At 44.5% G+C, this 19,069-nt stretch overlaps 1 long non-coding RNA gene across 3 annotated transcripts; it reads right to left on the bottom strand.

Annotated features, from left to right (window-relative positions):
- Positions 1-908: 908 nt before the first annotated feature.
- LOC103627168 (uncharacterized) lies at positions 909-7,683 on the bottom strand. 3 transcript variants are annotated; one of them, XR_002262419.1, is made up of 11 exons: positions 7,449-7,683; positions 6,391-7,342; positions 6,198-6,314; positions 5,996-6,046; positions 5,701-5,805; positions 5,522-5,580; positions 5,238-5,334; positions 2,824-5,164; positions 2,524-2,639; positions 1,942-2,167; positions 909-1,852 (listed from the first exon to the last, which is right to left on the bottom strand). It is a non-coding gene; the product is annotated as an uncharacterized lncRNA (long non-coding RNA). The 3 variants fall into 3 exon arrangements; XR_002262421.1 differs by having other exon boundaries at positions 909-1,794; XR_002262420.1 differs by having other exon boundaries at positions 909-1,773.
- Positions 7,684-19,069: the final 11,386 nt, after the last annotated feature.

Below are 19,069 nucleotides of genomic sequence, written 5' to 3'. Positions count from 1 at the left end.
GATTATCATAGAAAAAATTAAACTACTGAGAAAGTGATACGAAGAAAATACCCTCTTAAGTCAATTGGAACACCCGTCCAAATTGAATTAGATTCAAGCTTGGTGGACCATGTGTCGAGGTTTTTCCCCGTACTAAAGGTGGTACTAAGACTAATCAATTGGCTGCTTGAGTCCGGAGGCTGGCTGGCGACGCCGAGATTGGCGTGGCTGCCTTCCGTAAGAAAGCAAGAAATTTGGTCGGCTTCTGCGCTGGTAGCCCGGTCCGCCTCTTTCGTCTTTCCCTTTCGGTGCCACCAGGATCTAACTGTAGATCATGCGTGCTTGCTTGACCGCTGATGTACTTCTGCCTGCGAGTGGAAACAAGCGGCTAGTTCCAATCAAAAGTAAAATCCCCTGACCAATGTGTAGCCTGAATTTTCAGTGCCAACCTATGTTTTTTTCCAGTAAAATATTATGTAGAAGTGATTCCATGTGCTAGCTGTTAGGTTCTCTCTTTCACAATTGTTGCCCTTGCTGGCCTGGCATTTGTTCGTCCTTTCCTCTTTCTTTTTTTCTTTTTTACTGATTATAACATTGTTGATTGTCCAAGTTCATATAGTATATATAATACTGGGAAGTAGTGGGCCAGTGATTGCACACAAACCATTGCTGCCACATGGTGTGTGCGTGTCAGAGAAGGAGATCCACAGTTGTACAGTGTGCATCCTAGAACCGGAACGAAATCCTGGCAACCTCTCATCTCTGAATCTTTTTAGCAGGTGCCACAAAGCTGATATTCAAAATCATTTCAAATAACCCTACTCTACTGCAGGCTTTAGACTTGTCGATTGATGCTAAGGTTTTCCCTCTCATTTTATTTTAAGATAGAAATGGCAAGCAGCAGCACAGATTCAACAGATACAAAAAAATGATGGAAAATAACGCATTCAGAACGATTGAGATCCCTGATGATCTGCCTCTTCACAGAACAAATAAATACGAATTCGTTGTCAGGCCATAGTGCACATACTCGTAACAACTAAGAACTGGGTTTCATTTTGCAGCAGCAAAAACTGAACCTACAGCTACGCAGTTTGAGACTCTAGGCCGCTTGGAGGCCGCCATCAGCTGGACGAGCGATGGCAGGGGGCACGGCACCGGCACGTTCATCGACCTGTATAGCCTCCTCAGGCTCGCGTTGTGGCCCTTCGATGATCCGACAGCGGTTGAAGAATCGCTCGCCCTTTCAGAGTACTGATGATCAGTGCTCCTCCCAGTTCCTGGTGTAACAGTGGTGCCATCCTCTGGAACATGCGCAGCTGACACCACCCCTTCAGTCGCTTCCGTACCTTCGTCAGCAGTCACCTTATGCCTGCAAACTCCCGCCGTCAAACGAGAACGAGCATTCAGGTTCTGCTCTTGCGCCCCAGTGCCCCCAGTTCAGCCCCTGCGTTCCCTCTGTCATGTTCAGTCTCTGCACCCAAATTCTGCTCTTTCTTTCCACCTTCAGTTAGATATCGTTCAGCAGCTCAGATTCATCAGAGACCTTCAGTTAGATCAACTACTTCTACTCCGTCATTAGATTTGATGTCGTTCAGCAGCTCAAATTCATCAGAGACCGGATTCTGCTCCCTTGTTGCACCTCAATCTCGTGAAATCAACCACTGTTGCTTCTGCACCCTCCTCCAGTGCCTGGCTGATATCATCAGAGGGAGCACAAGGGCTGAACACTTCCCTGCGCTTCTCGACAGCTTCTATTGTCAGCGGCACTATTATCTTTACCGAAATGTTTTCCTTGAAGAAAGTAAAAAACAGCTAATGCACCACAAGGATACAATAGAATAAAATATCCATAAAAATCACATGTTGATAACTGCAATACATAAATAAGTACGACTATTTTAGTATGCAAGTAAAAATTGGCCAATTTCACAGTTAAAATAAAAGGGATAGAAACTTTACCAAATATGAGTCTAGCTCACTCTTCACCATCCAGATCGTCATCATCAGCAACAAAAACAAAACACGTTTCCATGTCAATTGAATGGACTCTAGGGACAACCTTGTCCTCGGCGACAGTACCGATAGTGTTGCGTGAGCTCCTTTTGAGAGACTCATGTGCAGCCTGTGCTCCATTTCCATTTCACCATATTGTTGTGTCATTTCCTTGAACCAACAGTGCTAGAACCTAGAGTTTTTAAAAGAAATCGATGAAAGGGAGACAAATTTCAGTTACAGTGCAACACATAATCCAAAAAAGGCAGTCACACGAAACCATTCTGTTACTTAACACATAATCCACCTTTTTTGTAAAATTAAAGGTTGCAAGAAGTGAATAATGGACTGTGGCAATATGACAAAATAAGCAGATCATAATTTACTAAAACCATTCTGTTCTTAACATTATAGGACTACATGAGTGATTGATACTGCCTAAGATATGACAAGCATGTAAAGGAAAAAGTCTATCTTGGATTCCTTCTTTCTAGCATCGGTTGGAAATTATAATAACAATAATACAAATGGTGAAGCAATTCCATGCACCTGTCATTGGATACTTTCACAACTCGTTAGTAATTCTTTGGTCAGGTGCACATACTCTCCAGTATTTTTAGGTGTCTGCTTCCATTAGTGGAAAGTGTGTCTTGCACTTTATTGATCTATAAGATAACATTAAAAGAAGCAAACTTCAGTCATATGCATCATAAATGAGTATGATATGTACCAATTCTGGGAGTGGGCAAATACACACTTGAACATGGAGAAAATAGAACTTGAACATGGAGAAAATAGGCTCAAGCAAGCACTGAACAACAAGCAAACTGAACACAAGCATGTACGTACCTTGATAAATCAGCGCCAAACTGAGAAAATTTTGCTCCCTCGGCACCTCCCTCAGTTTGTAAAATCAACTATACTGTAAACATGAGATGGAAAATAGACTTGCAAAGAAGTTATAGTTGTTGCCTTGATTAAAAATGCAAATACAGTTTTGCGCCAAAAAATTGCAAAGACTTAATAGGTTATGGTTACGCCTTGAAATCTTTAGGTTAGTTGTTTCCAATTAATGTGAAATATGTCTGTTCAAACTGAAAGATATATAAAACAGTTCAACCTGATAGCAGCACTCAACGAGAGCACATTTGGTATACTCACTATGCAAATCATCAGTCTGACTTAAATAGTGGAAGACGATTAGTCCTAGAATGCGAACAATAAACTTTCAAAATTTCCCTAATGTACCAAAATATTTAGATTTGTAGGCAAGGACAACATCATAGATTTATCATCAAAAAAACAACATTTCTGTGATTTTAACAATTTCAATCATATGGAATCAGAGCAAATACATTAAACTACTACTTATGTGCTGCAATGATAAGCGATTTAGTATCAGTAGAAATGGAAACAAGAACATTCAGTATAGAAACAAGAACATTCAGTAGAAAAGGAAACCAAACCGACTCAGAATATTCAGTATCTACTTGCTGATTGGTACTGATTTTTGGAAATGAAGTGCTCCTTACTAACCAAATCACACAACCGGTCAATCTTGCTGATTGGTAATACTTCTGTACTTGCTGATTGGTAATCAAGTGCGCCTTGATTAAACAAGAACATTTGGAAATCAAGCGTGCCTTGATTAAACTACTACTTCTGTACTTCCTGATTGGTACTGATTTTTGGAAATCAAGCGCAAACTCCAGATTCTATAATCCGTATGAAACCAAACACGGCCTTACTAACCAAGAACTGGCCTAATGTTTCTTACCTAATATTCTGAGATTATTTGGATCCTGCTGTGGCGATCAGATAGCCTTCAAAGTGTACATTGTTAATATAGATAAGTTTTCCCACAACCAAACCACAAGGCATATAGAGAAGGTGGGGGAAAGCCTTCAAATTGTAACACCTAAATTTGGTGATGGAAGTTAATTTTATCCTTCTGAAAAATATTGATTGACTTTATTGCAAATGGTTTATGGATCAGACTTCTGATCATTTTGGTATGCAGGAAGTACAAAACAAAAAAAGTCATCTAGCCAACCAACACAAGTTTTCAATGCTGAAAAACCTTGAGGTTTCATAAAATTCAAGCGAGAGGGGATCTCTTATATAGATGAAAATGAGTGTGTTAAAGAGTGGGAAGAAGCTACAAATGAATTGGTTTTTGTGCCACTACTAAACACATAATCTGCTAGGTACATGGAATGTGGCACACCTTTCTGTCATCAGGTGATACTTAAAATTTTAAGTTATGGGCCTTTTGATGAAATGCTCCGCATTTATAATATAATTTAAGAAAATTTCTACTCTTAAAACATAATGCAAAAAATGAAGATATTACTAAAACCAACAACCCAAGTGTGTTTGTCTAGGGTAGAAGTCATTTTTGTGAGAGACATATTTTCCCATCATTAGACATATTTTTTTAAAGTTGTTATCTATGCTCACATAAAAAGAACCAATAATATTGTTTTGGTAGATACTCGATGATCGCTATTTGTTAGCATCAAGACAAATGTGTTACTATCCTGCTCTATTTATACGTACAAAAATGTTCAAAAGACTGATTGAGTGTGCAGTGGTTGGTATGACTATACAACACAGGTAATGGCCTGAAGACTACCAGATTGTGCAATGGCTGAAATATCTAAACATTTGAACAAGACTCTTAAATGCCTGAGCTAGTTCATATTCAAAAAATTCTATATACATACAACAAAGCCCTTTTTGATATACATCAAAATCAATTCAGAGTTGATCTGAATCTAACCATCTAGCAGTTCAGTCAAGCCAAAAATAACAACAACTCGAGGAGCTTGGATGTATAGTATCGTAAACTTTGACAGAGCCTTTAATTCTTTGTGTTAAGGTGACACTATGTGATGTTAGATGAAGTTATCTACAGACGCACATGTATGTTTTTTAGAAGAGAGTATTCCTTTCCTAGTTCCGTTTTATAAATTCTAGAGCCTCTAATTTGGAACGTAGAAGTTCAACCGTAGTAGATGTATATATGTTTGTTGAACATAACAATTGGCGATTGCAATCTGCTAATTGTTTATCAGTAAGGAAGTACATACCTAGGCTCATCAGGAGTGTCTTTACGTTCAAGTTGACTTACAAACAGTTACTTCATAGCCTTTTTCGGCGATGATCGAGCTCTAACAGATCGAACGCTCTGGTATATAAGTATACAATGTCAATGGAGTAAAATGAATTAACTTAAGGCTGATTTGATAAGCTATACTAACCTTTTCTTGGTTGTGCGTTGCTGTATGTCAGGGCCGACTTTAGGCGTATCTACACTGATTAATGAGGCTACATGCTTGGTTGCATTGTGTCCATGTTCTGCAATATTATTCTGTAGTTGTAATAGCCACAACAGCATAATTCACACTATTGAAGAAGGTATATTAGGTGAGCGACAATAAGTTGTTTTAAAATTATATCAATGCTTGTCACGAGGATTTTAATTATAACTTAAAGGCTTGAGCTACAATGCTACTCATAAAGTCATAATACTGAATATTATTACCACCGAACCGAAGAAGACAGTGAGCCCAAAAGTCTAGGTAGCGAATTTAAAAGTGCCTCCTACAATGCCAAAGCCCAGATGTCAGATAGGCACTCTACTATATCAAATTCCTTTAAGCAAATTACTTAACTATTCAATTTGGAAGAACATAAGGGGATGTCTTCAAAAGCAAAATTAACCTTTGAAAAACAAGAGCAAGTCGTATCAACAATCTGCACTTTCTTCTCATTTAGTGTGTACCTCCTCCACAGCAGCTCCAAATGCAGACAACACAACAACATCACCTTATTCGATGACATTCAAAAGAAAAGTAAAGGCGTAAGTAGCAAGACAAAAATAATCAAGGCAGGATATGAATATGCTACCAAAGTCATACATAAGTCTAATATCCAGATTTTAATATGTCATTCGTTCATATAGCCATTCTTTACTGTTACCATGATATAATAAATTCTGTGGCTTTCATAAACTAACCATTTCAAACATCCAACAAGGGGAGCAGTAGGAGGCTTAACCATCCCCTTCCTTAATTCCATAAGTTGTGGTGAGAATTCCAATGCCACACAACGTGTTGAACCATGGAGATTCGACCAGAGGAGAAGTTCAAAACAAAAAAAATCAGCATCCAACATCGTGACCTTACTAATTGCTATGCAAGTAATTCAGAGTTTCAGACCTTAGATATTCAGCCTGTGTGAGATGGCGGTGGCTGGTAGTGTTTTTTGATCTTTCTCAGCCAAGAGCCGCCAGCCAGATCAGTGCCGAAAGCAGCAACAGCAAGGAACAATAGTAGCTGCGAGCAAGGCTGGGTGAGGAATGCGGCGGAGAGCATGGCGGAGCAGGAGGAGCGGTGCAGTGCAGGTACTAACCTCATCAGAGACAGAGACACTGGGAGCTCAGCAGCACTCGAGCGGCTCGGTCGTCTTCCTCCATCTCCATTCCTGTCCCGATTCTGTTCTCCCCATCGAGAAAATGGCATCTATAAAAAATAGCGTAGGAGCTCCTAAAAATCACTCAATTCTCCACTTGCTCTAGGCAGCGCCTTGAAATCACTGAACCCCCCATCGAGAAAATGGCATCTATATGTGTAGAGAAGCTGGTCTTCCAATTCTGTTCTAACCTATCTCGTAGTTAGTGTTAAACGCCATACTCAACCATAAGCATAATACAAAGAGCATCATTGAATCATTAACCTTAATCCCTGGTAGCCCATGCAGACCCAATGAACAAAATCTTGGCACAAAGAAAGGGGCAAAGTTACACAGAAACACACCGGAACATTAGGGCCAAAACTGATGTGTTTGTCAAGCATGATATGGCAGATGTGTAAAGCAAGGGAAGGAGAAAACTTACAAGCATAAACCATACGCATGTATGGATCCTCACAGATCAAGCCATGGCAGTGCAGAAACGACATGAAAACTTTAATAACAAAATATTACCTGCTCTAGTGATTGCCAACATCATCATATACCCTATTCAATAGGGTGAAAACAGTATCGCTACCTTCAAAATTTAATGGCATTAGACTATGACAATATGCAAAATCCAGTGACCGTAAGAACTAATACTCGAATCATCCCGATCAAACCCTAATAATTCTCATGGAACAAAAACCATCCCAATCAAGTTCTAAAACTCATGACACAAAGAAAGAACTGAGCACACAAAAAGGAATCGAAAACGCCACGGGGATTTGATTAAATAGTGGACAGATAAGAACCCTTGGGTCGCTTACCCTTGCATGCTGGGAATGGTGCGGTGCCAAATCATCAGCTTCACTATCCCATCGGTCAGCATCTCTGGCTTCGTGACAAAACCCTGTGTCAATACCACATTAGCAGAACAAATCAGACACCTCAACCGCCTGGCAAGGTGAGAGCAGAGCGGAACCAAGAGGGCAGAGGGAGAATTGAGGGGCATGTACGTCGGGGCTCTCCTTGTGCGCCCTCGTGGGCTTTGTCTGCGGCGAGGCGACCCTTGAATCGAAAGCGGTAGTGCAGGGGCCATCGCGAGCGGGACATGGAATCACCCTGTGGAGAAACGAAGCATAGAGGGGCCTGCACCACGGACGGGGTGGCCATGACGGGCGCGGCGCAAACTGGGGCGAGGATAGCCGAGGTGTCTGGTGACGCGCGAGTGGGCCCAGGATAGTGTCTGTGGCGTCTGGAGAGGGAGCGGGGGCGCGGAGGTGGCGGCTTTCCTGGCGTCTCCCCTGTGCGGCCTTCCTTCCTCTCCCTCGCGAGTAACCGGGTCTCGCCTTACGGTGATGTCTGGCAGCTTTCCCGACGTCTCCCCCACGTGACCTTCCTTTCTCTCCCTCACGCGGCATCACTGTGACGGCTGCTCTTGACGCGCGGAGCGCGGAACTGGCGGTGGATCTCGCCTTCCGATTTGGTGGGGGCGCGGGGGAGGCGGGTATCCCAGCGGCGGCTCGCGCGGCTGGTGGGGCGCACGGAGCGTGGAGCGTGGAGCACGGAGCTGGCGGGTGTGGGCTGCCGGGGAAGGAAGCGCGGAGCTGGTGGGGGACTTGGCGGGTGCGGGCTGCCGGGGAAGGAAGCGCGAAGCTGGCGGGGAGGAAGGAGGAAGACGCGCGCGGCGGCAGGCATCACGGGCGGGGCGTGCGGGAGGAGCAGTTCGCGGTGCGGGGCGTGCGGGATGTGGGGAGGAAGGAGGGAGACGCGCGCGGCGGCGGTCATCACGGGCGGGGGTGTGGTGAGGCCTGTGGACGCCCTCCGTCCACCCTTAAGGATTAGTAGAGATTATTCATTCATTCGTTGTGTCATTTTGCGCTTGCTTCTATAGTTTAAATATTTCTCATGTCAATTTGGGACGTTGGTTGCAAAAACAAATATATGGCTCTGCAATTGTGTAGGTGCTAATCAACAATCAGATTTAAAAGCAATCACTTGTGTGCCCAATCTTTGCAAAGAATTCTGGCAGTTTTAGTTACAGACCTCATCAAAGAAACTCTTGGCATGAATACATGATACACATACAGTAGATGATATATAAATTAGTGGGTCTTTGTTACTAATCGCTACTTTTATAAATCATATTAAATATGATTGTGTGTCGTCACAACACACGGGCATTGAACTAGTAGTTTCTTATAGGAATCTTAAAATAATTAAATCATCGTAGGAAACATAATGAAACAGACATTCTTAAAACGACGATCAACCAATTAATGATGTGCAAGGCCCCCGCGTCGCCCCTCCTGCTCGGGCGAGTTGGGAGGCGATCGTAACCCTAGCCACCGCACCTTTTCCCTCTATCATCTCCCTCGCCGTCACCGAAGGCTAGCCCGGGACCCTAGGACAACGACGGTGGGGTCCTTTGTCTAGTTTCGGTCGCGTTCGTTGAGATCTCTACGGGAAGCAAGGATCGTTGCGACTCAGCGACATGTGCACGACGGGCTACTGGTGCTTTGGCTGCCCCCCTGTAGCTGCGGCGGCACCTGTCTCCGTGGTTGTCTCTGCAACTCGGGGGTTGGTGGTGTGCTTGGGCATCCAGTTCTGCGGGCAAGCCATCCTTGGGTCCGGGACGTGAACACTAAGAGGGTGTTTGGTTTGAGGAATGAAGTGATCCATCTTCTTCTCACTCCTCACTTTTTTTATTTGGTTTGTGGAATAGAATGGGTTGACCCATCACCACCCCATTCCTCATAAGCTAATAATTAGTATATACATGAGGAGTAGGTTGATTCCACCAAAATTGATGGAATGAACTTATGATGCATCACTTCATGAAGCATAGAGTGACTCCACAAACCAAACACACCATAAAGGTGGCGTGTGGGGTGGTGAAGCGTTTTGTCCGTTCCACGGCCGGTGCATCTGCACTGGACTGGATTCCCCTTCAGCTACGGCCAGGTGCAGGTGGCGGAGATTGGTTTCTTGGGCTGCCTCACCAAGGTCCACTACGACATGGTCACGCACTGCTGAACCGCGGTGGGCTAGATCTGGCGCCCCCAAGTTAGGGGCGGTGCCGGTGTGTCGACCATGTTGGGTGTGGTTACGCTGGTCTAGGGCTCTGGATTCTCCATCTTCGTCGCTGGATCCGGGGCCCTTAGGGCTAGGGGTGGTGCCCAGTGCTGGGGCACTCGTGCCTGGTGGCAGCTGGCTTCGGTGGCCACGTGTGCTTGGTCCGGCGTCGATAGACGGCATTGGCGCACAGAAATGTGTCGCACGGGCAGTTTTTTTTGCCTGGTTTCGTATGCCCAGCCGGAGGGGCGGCGATCGACACAGCTGTGCGGCTGATGCGGCAGTCGGCACGTTGATGCCCCTCCATAAGGATTTGTGCGGGACGTCGAGACAGCGGCGACAGAGGAGGCAGCTTGTTGTGTCCCGGGGTTTCGACCAAATGTTGTGGTTAGAGGCGAGTACTCTCTTCTTAGAGACAATGGTTCGAATCCCAACATTTGCACTTTTTTATATTTAGCTGTTGCGTAGGGCACATAAATATTTAATAAAATATTAGCACACAAGGTGGTTGTATAATTGGTTACGCATGCGAGATATAAGGCTTATATCTTATATTGTTTTTAGGCGAGACGTGGGGATGATGCACGAGATAAGTCTTATCTTATCTAGTTGTTAGGAGAGATGTGTGAAAGGAAAATGTGCCCTTGGGCAATTTCTATAATGTTTTGGTGATTAAGTGTCCAACACGTTTAATTAAGTTCTTATGTGCCAAATAAAGTGAGAAGTGCAAATCAAGGCAAAAGGTATGTTTCTAGACTTGGTGAATTGTTTTATGTACTAATATGGTTATCCAAGTGCTAGAAACAATGACTAAAGAAGAAGAAAGGAAAAGGGAAGACTTGGCTCTGTGCAGCCAAACTTCAGCTCGTCTGGCACACCGGACAGTGACCGGTGATGCACCGGACAGTGTCCGGTGCGCCAGGCTGGTCCGTGGTGAACTCACCGCTCTCGGGATTCGACGGCGGCGTACGACTATAATTCACTAGACCGTCCGGTGGTGCACCGAACTGTCCGGTGAGTCGTCCGCGGCGAACTCGTCGCTCTTGGGAAAAGCATCAGGGCGACGTGGCTATAATTCACCGGACTGACCGATGGTTCACCGGACTGTCCGATGGTTCACCGGTCTGTCCAGTGAGCCAACGGTCGCCAGCGCAACGGTCGGCCGCGCAATCTTTGTGCGACACGTGGTCGCGCCAACGGTCGGTTGGGCACACCAGACAGTGTCCGGTGCGCAAACCGATCCTGAGAATCAACGATCGGTTGTTCTTCGTATGGAAAGAAATCGAGCACCAGACATGAACAATAGCTATCCGGTGGTGCACTGGACTGTCTGGTGCACCACACGACAGAAGGAAAGATTGGCCTTCAAAGTTGGCCTCCAACGGCTCCTAGCTGCCTTGGGACTATAAAAGGGACCCCTAGGCGTATGGAGGAGGCACATAAGCATTCACTAAGCATTCTAAGACTCTCACACTCCGCCTCCGCGCATTTGATTGATTGTGTTATTGATTTGAGCTCCGTTTGAGTCGTGAACTCTCTGTGCTACGTTTCGAGCTCAAGTCTTGGCTTGTGTGCGTGTGTGTGCTGCGGATTTGTGTGTTGTGTGTGTTGCTCTCCTAGCCTTACTCTTGTGCCTTCTTTGTGATCTTTATTGTAAGGGCGAGAGGCTCCAACTTGTGGAGATTCCTCGCAAACGGGAGAAAGACTATAAGGAAGAAAGTGGTATTCAAGTTGATCATTGGATCGCTTGAAAGAGGTTGAGTGCAACCCTCGTCCGTTGGGACGCCACAACATGGAAGTAGGCAAGTGTTACTTGGCCGAACCACGGGATAAAATCGCGTGTCTCTTGTGATTGTTTTCTCTGTGATTATTTTGTCCACAAGAACTCGCCTCAAACTACTTAGTTGCATTAACATCTCTATAACTAAGTTGTGGCTATTTAGTGTTTAATTTTACAAGATCACCTATTCACCCCCCCCCCCCTCTAGGTGCTCTCAATTGGTATCAGAGTCGTACTCTTCATTTAAGGGACTAACCGCCCGAAGAGATGGATCCTAAGGGAAAGGGGATGGTGGTCAACGACAAGGAGAAGGAGTCCCTCTTCAACAAGCCAAGGGACGACAAGCCCACTGACTCAGGATCGAGTCACAAGAAGAGGGACGGGAAGAAGAAGAGGCGCATCAAGAAGATCATTTACTACGACAGTTATGCCTCCTCTTCTTCACCAAGAGACGACGATGACTCTTCGTCGAAAAAGAGAACGGTTAATCAAAACTACTCTTTTGACTACTCTCGCATGCCGTACAATTCAAATGCACATCTACTTTCAATTCCCCTTGGAAAACCTCCACATTTTGATAGAGAGGACTATTCGTTTTGGAGTCATAAAATGCGTAGTCATTTATTCTCTCTCCATCCTAGAATTTGGGAAATTGTAGAGAATGGGATGCACTTCGATAGTACGGATAACCCTGTGATAATTAATGAACAAATTCATAAAAATGCCCAAGCTACTACTATCTTGCTAGCTTCACTTTGTAGGGATGAATATAATAAGGTGAGCGGCTTGGACAACGCCAAGCAAATCTGGGACACCCTCAAAATATCTCATGAGGGAAACGATGCCACCATGATCACCAAAATGGAGCTGGTGGAAGGCGAGCTGGGGAGATTTGTGATGATCAGGGGAGAGGAGCCAACTTAGACTTACAACAGGCTCAAGACCCTGGTCAACAAGATCCGAAGCTATGGAAGCACAAGATGGATGGATCATGATGTCGTCCGACTCATACTAAGGTTATTTACTGTAATTGACCTCCATCTTGTCAATCTTATTCGTGAGAATCCCAGGTACACCAAAATGACGCCCGAGGAGATTCTTGGAAAATTTATGAGCGGGCGCATGATGGTGAAGGAGGCTCGATACGTGGATGATGCTCTAAATGGTCCACTACTCGTCTATGAGCCTCAACCTGTTGCTCTTAAGGCAACCAGTAGCAGGGAGGCGCTTCCAAGCAAGGTGGCACAAGTGGAGGCTGCTGGCCTCAATGAAGATGAGATGGCATTTATCATCAAGCGCTTCAAGACCGCACTTAAATGACGCAAGGAGTACCCCAACAAGAATAAAACAAGGGGAAAGCATTCATGCTTCAAATGCGATAAGACTGGTCACTTTATTGCCCAATGTCCCGATAATGATCATGACCAGGGACAAGAAAAAGGCGAGAAGAGGGAGAAAAAGAAAAACTACAGGAAGGCAAAGGGCGAGGCGCATCTTGGAAACCAATGGGATTCAGACTGCTCCTCTTCCGACTCCGATGATGAAGGATTTGCTGCCTCGGCTTTCGACAAATCTTCACTCTTCCCAAACGAACGACATATGTGTCTCATAGCCAAGGAGAGAAGGTACGTATTCGAGATACACCTCAGTATTCTTCTTCAAGTGATGAGGATTCTTCTGATGATGAAGTAGATTACTCTGGCTTATTTAAAGGTTTAGATAGAGCCAAAGTTGAGAAAATTAATGAATTAATTGATGCTCTAAATGAAAAAGATAGACTGCTAGAAAAGAAAGAGGATATTTTGTATGAGGATCATGACAAATTTGTTAGTGTACAAAAATCTCTTGCTTTAGAAACTAAGAGAAATGAAATGTTGTCTTCTGAGTTATCTGCTTGCCATGAAACTGTCTCTAGTTTAATGAATTTAAATGATGAATTAAATGCAAAGCTATAAGAAGTAAATAAAGCTAGTTCATGTGTGGAGCATGTTGTTATTTGTAATATATGTAAGCACTTTGATGTTGATGTTTGTAATAAACACCTTATTTCTATTGCTCAATTAAACGATGAGGTGGCAAGTCTTAATGCTCAACTTAAGACTTGCAAGGTTGATTTTGATAAGTTAAAATTTGCTAGAGATGCCTACACCATTGGTAGGCACCCCTCAATTAAGGATGGGCTTGGTTTTCGAAAGGAAGCCAAGAACTTGACAAGTCAAAGGACTCCCGTTCTCAACAAGGACAAAGGGAAGGCCCCTATGGCTAGTGGTCCTCAAAGGAACCATGCCTTTATTTATGATAGGAAAATTACTAGTTGCACTCATTACAATAGGAGTTATGATCATGCTGCTTATAACTCACATGCTATGTTTGCCTCTAGTTCTACTTTTGTTCATGGTAGAAGTAGGCCTAGGAGAAATCATGTTGTGTCTCATACTCCTAGAAAAATGTGCAATGGACCTTCTACTATTTACCATGCTTGCAATGCTTCTTTTGTTCTTTCATGTAGAAATGCAAAAGTAGTTGCTAAGAAGTTGGGATCCAAATGCAAGGGAGATAAAACTTGCATATGGGTTCCAAAAGTTATTTTGACTAACCTTGTAGGACCCAACAAGAGTTGGGTACCTAAAACCCAAGCTTAAATTCCCTACAGGTTTATGCATCCGGGGGCTCAAGCTGGATTATCGACAGCAGATGCACAAACCACATGATGGGGGAGAAGAAGATGTTCACCTCCTACGACAAGAACAAGGATTCCCAGGATACGATCATCTTTGGAGATGGGAACCAAGGCAAGGTCAAAGGCTTGGGCAAGATAGCCATCACCAACGAGCACTCCATATCGAATGTATTTCTAGTAGAGTCGCTTGGTTACAACCTTCTGTCTGTAAGTCAATTGTGTCACATGGGTTACAATTTTCTTTTTACAAACGTTGATGTATCTGTCTTTAGAAGGAGTGATGGTTCATTAGCTTTTAAGGGTGTATTAGACGGCAAACTCTACTTAGTTGATTTTTCGAAAGAGGAGGCCGATCTAGATGCATGCTTAATAACTAAGACTATTATGGGCTGGTTATGGCATCACCGTCTAGCACATGTTGGGATGAAGAACCTTCATAAACTTCTAAAGGGAGAACATGTGTTAGGACTAACCAATGTTTGTTTCGAGAAAGATAGGCCTTGAGCAGCATGTCAGGCAGGGAAACAGGTGGGAAGCACTCATCATAGCAAGAATGTGATGACAACATCAAGACCACTGGAGCTTCTTCACATGGACCTCTTCGGACCCGTTGCCTACCTTAGCATCGAGGGAAGTAAGTATGGTCTTGTAATTGTTGTTGATTTTTCCCGCTTCACTTGGGTATTCTTTTTGCAGGATAAATCAGAAACCCAAGGGACCCTAAAGCGCTTTCTAAGGAGGGCTCAAAACAAATTTGAGCTGAAGGTGAAAATGATAAGGAGCAACAATGGGTCCGAGTTCAAGAATCTACAAGTTGAGGAGTATCTTGAGGAGGATGGCGTCAAGCACGAGTTCTCCGCTCCCTACACACCACAGCAAAACAGTGTGGTAGAGAGGAAGAACAGGACGCTTATCGACATGGAGAGAACGATGCTTGGAGAGTTCAAGACCCCCGAGCGGTTTTGGTCGAAAGCTGTGAACATAGCTTGCCACACCATAACCGGCTCTATCTGCATCGCCTTCTCAAGAAGACCTCCTACGAACTCCTTACCGGTAACAAACCCAACGTCTCCTACTTTCGTGTATTTGGGAGCAAATGTTACATTCTGGTGAAGAAAGGCAGCCATTCTAAATTTGCTCCCAAGGCAGTAGAAGGTTTTTTACTAGGGTATGACTTAAATACAAAGGCGTATAGAGTCTTCAACAAATCATCGGGTTTGGTTGAAGTCTCTAGTGACGTTGTATTTGATGAGACTAATGGCTCTCCAAGAGAGCAAGTTGATCTTGATGACATAGATGAAGATGATGTTCCAACGGCCGCAATGCGCACGATGGCGATTGGTGACGTGCGACCACAGGAACAACAGGAGCAAGATCAGCCATCTTCCTCCACAATGGTGCATCCTCCAACTCAAGACGGTGAACAGGTACCTCAAGAAGAGGGACAGGATCAAGGGGGAGCACATGAAGAATAAGTGATGGAGGAAGAAGCACCACGTGCCCCTCCAACTCAAGTCCGAGCAACGATCCAACGACATCACCCCGTTGACCATATTCTAGGTGACATAAGCAAGGGAGTAACTACTCGCTTAGGATTAGCTAACTTTTGTGAGCATTACTCGTTTGTCTCTTCTATTGAGCCTTTCAGGGTAGAAGAGGCCTTGCAAGATCCAGATTGGGTGTTGGCCATGCAGGAAGAGCTCAACAACTTCAAGAGAAATGAAGTTTGGAGCCTGGTGCCACGTCCAAAGTAAAATGTTGTGGGAACCAAGTGGGTGTTTCGCAACAAGCAAGATGAGCACGGGGTGGTGACAAGAAACAAGGCTCGACTTGTGGCAAAAGGTTATGCCCAAGTCACAGGTTTGGATTTCGAGGAGACTTTTGCTCCTGTGGCTAGGCTAGAGTCTATTCAAATTCTATTAGCCTATGCCGCTCACCACTCTTTCAGGCTATTTTAAATGGATGTGAAGAGCGCTTTCCTCAATGGGCCAATAAAGGAGGAGGTATATGTGGAACAACCCCCTGGCTTTGAGGATGACAGGTACCCCGACCATGTGTTCAAGCTCTCTAAGGCGCTCTATGGACTTAAGCAAGCCCCAAGAGCATGGTATGAATGCCTTAGAGATTTCTTAATTGCTAATGCCTTCAAGGTTGGGAAAGTTAATCCCACTCTTTTTACAAAGACTTGTGATGGTGATCTTTTTGTATGCCAAATCTATGTCGATGACATAATATTTGGTTCTACTAATCAAAAGTCTTGTGAAGAGTTTAGCAGGGTGATGACACAAAAGTTCGAGATGTTGATGATGGGTGAGTTGACCTACTTCCTTGCGTTCCAAGTGAAGCAACTCAAGGACGACACCTTCATCTACCAAACGAAGTACACACAAGATCTTCTCAAGCGGTTTGGGATGAAGGACACCAAGCCCGCGAAGACACCGATGGGAACCGACGGGCATGTCGACCTCAACAAAGGAGGTAAGTCCGTTTATCAAAAGGCATACCGGTCTATGATAGGTTCATTTCTTTATTTATGTGCTAGTAGACCGGACATTATGATAAGTGTATGCATGTGTTCTAGATATCAATCCGACCCCAAGGAATGTCACCTTGTGGCCGTTAAGTGAATTCTTAGATATTTAGTTTCTACACCTTGCTTCGGGATCTGGTATCGAAAGGGGTCTACCTTTGACTTGATTGGATACTCAGACTCTGACTATGTCGGGTGCAAGGTTCATAGGAAGAGCACATCGGGGATGTGCCAATTCCTAGGAAGGTCCCTGGTGTCCTGGAGTTCTAAGAAACAAACATCCGTTGCCCTATCCACCGCTGAGGCCGAGTATGTTGCCGCAGGACAGTGTTGCGCGCAACTACTTTGGATGAGGCAAACCCTCCGGGACTTTGGCTACAATCTAAGCAAAGTCCCACTCCTATGTGACAATGAGAGTGCTATCCGCATGGCGGATAATCCTGTTGAACACAGCCGCACTAAGCACATAGACGTCCGGCATCACTTCCTGAGAGACCACTACCAAAAGGGAGATATCGAGGTGTACCATATTAGCACCGAGAACCAGCTAGCCGATATCTTTACCAAGCAGTTGGATGAGAAAACTTTTTGCAGGTTGCGTAGTGAGCTAAATGTCTTAGATTCACGTAACTTGGATTGATCTATAGCATACATGTGCTCTATGTCTTTGATCATGTTACTTTGAAGAATTTACATTACTCGTTGTATTTCGGTGGTGCTCAAGTTGTACAAGACCTCCCCGGACCTCACAAGTCCATATGCAAGTGGTGCACACATTTAGGGGGAGATATGCTACAACTTGACCCTTTGAGACTAACCTTTGTGTTTGAGTATACTTGATACAGTCTCCAAGGTGCATTGAAAGGTAAAGGTGAACTTGGACAATGAAAAGACTTCCACTGCACTCCGGTATTAGTGTAATTATTTCCAAATTCATACTTATATTGCCTTTTTGCTCTTAATTGACATTTTTGGTGAGGCAATGGGGTTAAAGGGCCAATAATGATCCTGTTTTGGTGCTTAATGCCAAAGGGGGAGAAATTAAGGCCAAAGCAAATGGATCAGCTACCACTTGTGAACTTTGAAAACAATAGAGTTAGAACTTTTGATTTGTCCAAAATACTCTTATTGCAAAATCTTGTGGGAGAGAATTTTGATTATGGGAAAAGGGGGAGTTTTGGCACTTGAGCAATTTTTCTCTTGGAATATCTCTCTTTGTGCCCAAACAAGCGTGTTTGACTTAGAGATTGGAAAATGAATTTGATTTGCAAAAACAAACCAAGTGGTGGCAAAGAATGATCCAAATATGTCAAATCTTGTGCAAAAATGATTTGGTCCTCACTTGCATTGATGTTGCACTTATTTTGGTTGCTTTTTGATGTGTTGGCATAAATCACCAAAAAGGGGGAGATTGAAAGGAAAATGTGCCCTTGGGCAATTTCTATAATGTTTTGGTGATTAAGTGCCCAACACATTTAATTAAGTTCTTATGTGCCAAATAAAGTGAGAAGTGCAAATCAAGGCAAAAGGTATGTTTCTAGACTTGGTGAATTGTTTTATGTACTAACATGGTTATCCAAGTGCTAGAAATAGTGACTAAAGAAGAAGAAAGGAAAAGGGAAGACTTGGCTCTGTGCAGCCAAACTACTGCTCGTCTGGCACACCAGACTGACCGGTGGTGCACCGGACAGTGATCGGTGATGCACCGGACAGTGTCTGGTGCGCCAGGCTGGTCCGCGATGAACTCGTAGCTCTCGGGATTCGACAGTGGTGTATGGCTATAATTCACCGGACCGTCCGGTGGTGCACCGGACTATCCGGTGAGTCATCCGCGGCGAACTCGTCGTTCTCGGGAAAAGCATCAGGTGACGTGGCTATAATTCACCGGACTGTCCGGTGGTTCACCGGACTGTCCGGTGAGCCAAAGGTCGCCAGCGCAATGGTCGGTCGCGCAATCTTCACGCGACACGTGGTTGCGCCAACGGTCGGTTGGGCACACCGGACAATGTCCGGTGCGCAAACCGATCCCGAGGACCAACGGTCGGCTGTTCTCCGTATGGAAAGAAATCGAGCACCAGACATGAACAGTAGTTGTCCGGTGGTGCACCGGACAGTCCGGTGCACCACACGACAGAAGGCAAGATTGGCCTTCCTAGTTGGCCTCCAACAGCTCCTAGCTGCCTTGGGACTATAAAAGGGACCCCTAGGCATATGGAGGAGGCACCTAAGCATTCACTAAGCATTCTAAGACTCCCACACTCTGCCTCCGCGCATTTGATCGATTGTGTTAGTGATTTGAGCTCCGTTTGAGTCGTGAACTCTTTGTGCTACGTTTCGAGCTCAAGTCTTGGCTTGTGTGCGTGTGTGTGCTGCGGATTTGTGTGTTGTGTGTGTTGCTCTCCTAGCCTTACTCTTGTTCCTTCTTTGTGATCTTTATTGTAAGGGCGAGAGGCTCCAACTTGTGGAGATTCCTCGCAAACGGGAGAAAGACTATAAGGAAGAAAGTTGTGGTATTCAAGTTGATCATTGGATCGCTTGAAAGGGGTTGAGTGCAACCCTCGTCCATTGGGAC

The sequence above is a fragment of the Zea mays genome, chromosome 5, assembly GCF_902167145.1.
Source record: "Zea mays cultivar B73 chromosome 5, Zm-B73-REFERENCE-NAM-5.0, whole genome shotgun sequence".
Taxonomy (NCBI): Eukaryota; Viridiplantae; Streptophyta; class Magnoliopsida; order Poales; family Poaceae; genus Zea; species Zea mays.
This window is presented reverse-complemented; position numbering and strand designations above follow the sequence as displayed.